This window comes from Thunnus maccoyii, chromosome 6, assembly GCF_910596095.1.
Source record: "Thunnus maccoyii chromosome 6, fThuMac1.1, whole genome shotgun sequence".
NCBI classification, from domain to species: Eukaryota; Metazoa; Chordata; class Actinopteri; order Scombriformes; family Scombridae; genus Thunnus; species Thunnus maccoyii.
This window is the reverse complement of record NC_056538.1, coordinates 32,824,743-32,828,346: the sequence shown is the minus strand read 5'-3', so window position 1 is coordinate 32,828,346 and position 3,604 is coordinate 32,824,743.

Below are 3,604 nucleotides of genomic sequence, written 5' to 3'. Positions count from 1 at the left end.
TGTGTGTTTATAGCTGTCGTGGCTTTGCGGAGCGTGATATCAGTCCAGAGGGAAATATTTCAACAACATTCATATGGATTAGTGAAAGCTATAAAATACTGTACAACAGCTGTGGGACTGTACACAGCTTAATGACAGAACCAGAAGTTTAGGATTCTCACAGTGTGACTGCTGCTACGACCCGCAGCTGTAGCCTGCAACGAGAATCAATCAGCAACTTTCATTTTTGAAGCAAAAATACCAAAAAAAAAAAGTTCTAGTCACACCTTCTTAAATGTGAAGACTTGATGTCTTTCTTGTCATATATGATAATTAATTTAATATCCCAGAAGTAGAAGTCAAGTTAAATTTATTTATATAGCACATTGGCACTGGCAGCACATCACCCCCACTCTCATTCACCTACACTGGCTCCCTGTGAAATGGTGTGACAACGCTGTGGTTTAGGTCTGGTTAGGTTTAGGCACAAAGACCACTTGGTTAGGGAAAGATCATGGTTTGGGTTACCTCATCTCCTACAAACTCCTCCTCCTCCTCCTCACCTACAAATCCCTTCACTCCCTGGACCCCCCAGTACCTTTCTGACCTTCTCCACTGGCCCACACTTTCCCGAAGCCTTCGGTCCTCAGACTCAGGACTGCTCTCCGTCCCCTGCACCTACGGATGCACTTTTGGAGACAGAGCCTTCAGCGTGACAGCCCCCCACCCTCTGGAACTCTCACCCTTCCGAAATGCGCAACGCTACTACCCTGGACTCTTTCAAATCAGCCCTCAAACTCTGTTTGCTCAGGCTTTTGGCCCACAGTTAACCTGTTAACCTCTCAGTTGTTTATTGTTTAAGCTCGGCTTGGATCAGCCCTTAGTGATGCTGCTATAGGCCTAGACTGCTGGGGGACTTCCCATGATGCACTGAGCTCCTCTCTCCTCCTCCTCCTCCTCCTCCTCCTCCTCCTCTCCATCTGTATGCATTGATGTAACATCAATGCATGTCGCTAACTTTGCTTCTTCCCCGGAGTTTTTTGTGCTTTCTCATCTCGCAGGAAACCCTGGGTTCCGGGCCGAGCCCTCGCGGTCCTTCACAGTCCTGATGGCATCCTTCCCTTTCCCAGCAAAGAGCCCATTACAATAATCTAGTCGACTGGAAAGGAACCAATGAACCAATTTTTCAGGATCAGACTTTGGATATATTTCTAAGATGATGAAAAGCAGTCATAGATACTGGAAATGTGCTTCTGAAAGTTAAGATCAGCATCCAAGTTTTTGACATACTGACAGGGGAGTTAACAAAGACTTAATCTGGTGCCTCAAAGCCTTTTGCAGCTGCTTAAAGAATCTCCGTTTTGTCTTCATTTAACTGCAAGAAATTTTTGGCCATCCAATATTTAACTTCGGTAATGCACTGGATGAGATCATTCACTGGATTAAACTGGTTGGCAGAAACAGACGTATAACTGTGTGTCGTCAGCATACGACTGATATGTTGTATTGTTGAATGACGGACCCAAGTGGGAGCATATACAAAGTAAATATACAAAGTAGAAGAAGTACTCAGAACCTTTACTCTAGTAAAACTACTGCAAAATGTAGTTAAAGTATTGCAGTAAAAGTAGTGGTTTGGTCCCTCTGACTGATATATTATTTATATATTATATATATAGGTTTGAAAGTGGTCAGACTTATAGTTTAGATGTCAGAAGCCTCTGTTTGACACAAAGTTTCATGCCCATAGATTGCCTCCCCATTGTTTTACATTGTAAGGTGTGATGTGGCACTGCAACTTTCAGGGCTTATAAAATCCAAACCATTCGAGTTATTACAAAGTTTTTAACAACTGCTATTCAGCACAGTGTCATAAGTCATCTATTAAAGTTTGAAGCCGATACTATTAACACCCTCGGAGGAGATAGCGTTTGTTCGGGGGCCAAAATTGGGGCAAAGTCTTATTTTGAAAGGCTGATTTCGGACTTCCTGTTGGATTTAGGTCAGGGATGTCAGCATATGATTTGTAGGTCTTGATGAGACGAATAATTGAGTTTTGGTTTGATCTCTCTACAACATTCCTACAGGCCGTGGCGGCCATTTTACTTACATAGGTGGTGCTAGAGAGCACATTTTGGCACTTTGGGGGTTAATTTTTACATTTTATCAAATTTTTCACCAGACCTGATGTGCGTGCCAAATTTTGGTGAGTTTTTGAGCATGTTTAGGGGGTCAAATTAAGGGTTTAAGTGGCGTAATAATAAAGAAAGAAACACACAAACGAACACACGAAAAACAGTAGTCCTCTGCCTTTTGGGCTCAGTCCCTAAAAATGTAGAATATCACCAGCTTAGTGTTCTGTTGAAGGATGGAAGAAACACAGTGATGAGTTGAGAAACAAACAGCAAATGACAAATGGAAGAGTCACATTTATTTTATCGATGGTTTGGAGGCAAAGTATTATTCAGTGATGTAACAAAAGTGTATACTAACACTTTAAATGGTACATTTAAATCATTTAAATGTAAATTTATCAAGTTTGTTCATCTTTACTGTATATTTTCATTATCAATTAATCTTGAGATTAATTTCTTGATTAATAGATTAAGTTGTGTGGTGGAAATCTGAAAATAAAATGTTTCCAATACACGTTTCTGAGTCTTACTTCACAATATTATAATTATTACCCAGTAATAATTCTTTCACACATGTTGTGATTCAAGTAAACTCTCCTTTTTAAGGTGGACTCGTCAGTACACCTCCAGGTTTCTACTAAACCTTGGTTAAAAAAAAAAACTGCCGGGACTCTCCAGTAGATCAAAATCTCTTTCTTATTTCACCATTTATGTTTTCAACCTTTTTAGTACCGTTTCTTTTTTCTTTTCTTTTTCTTTTTTCTAAGTAAATTTTCAGATTCTCACCAGTTAGGATTGTCAATCGCAGCGCTGAGCGAGTCCAGCCTCAGGTCTTAGGCTCTCCGTCTCACCCATCTTTGTGGGGAGGTTGAGGCTGAAGATTTGACTTCAGGATGGAGGGTCCCCTTCAACTCCGAGTCCAGACACCCTCTATCTGAGCTGACACCAGATTGTGGTGGAAATCTAAAAATAAAACTGACAAAGGCCGAGTTGTCTTTCTGTCTTTAATGAAAAACCTTGCAAGTGGTCAGCATACCGTCACAACAGAGTGTAATTGAAGCTTGATGTCAGTTACAAGGAATGTGGGAAACAGCACCAGGATGCGTGTGGGATCCGTCCAGTGCTGGATCTCATCAAAGCTGTCAAACTAACTGTAAAATAACTGTAGCATGTCCAAGATGAAACTACTCACTTTTTGAATCCAGGCCGTGGACAAAACCAAAGATCAGCATAAACTAAATGGTGTCATGTTTTAAGGTTATATAATATGACTTTTCCAAAGTACAGTCTAAAATGGTGTAGAGAATACAAAGTGTGTTTTTTTCATTACAGTCGTTTGTTCTATAAAATGTCAAAGTGTTGAAAAATGTCAATTACAGTTTCTCAAATCCCAACATGCAACTAAAGATGTTTTGTCCACAACCCAAACAGATATTCAGTTTACTGTCATAGAGGACTAAAGAAACCAGAAATATTCACATTTAAGAAGA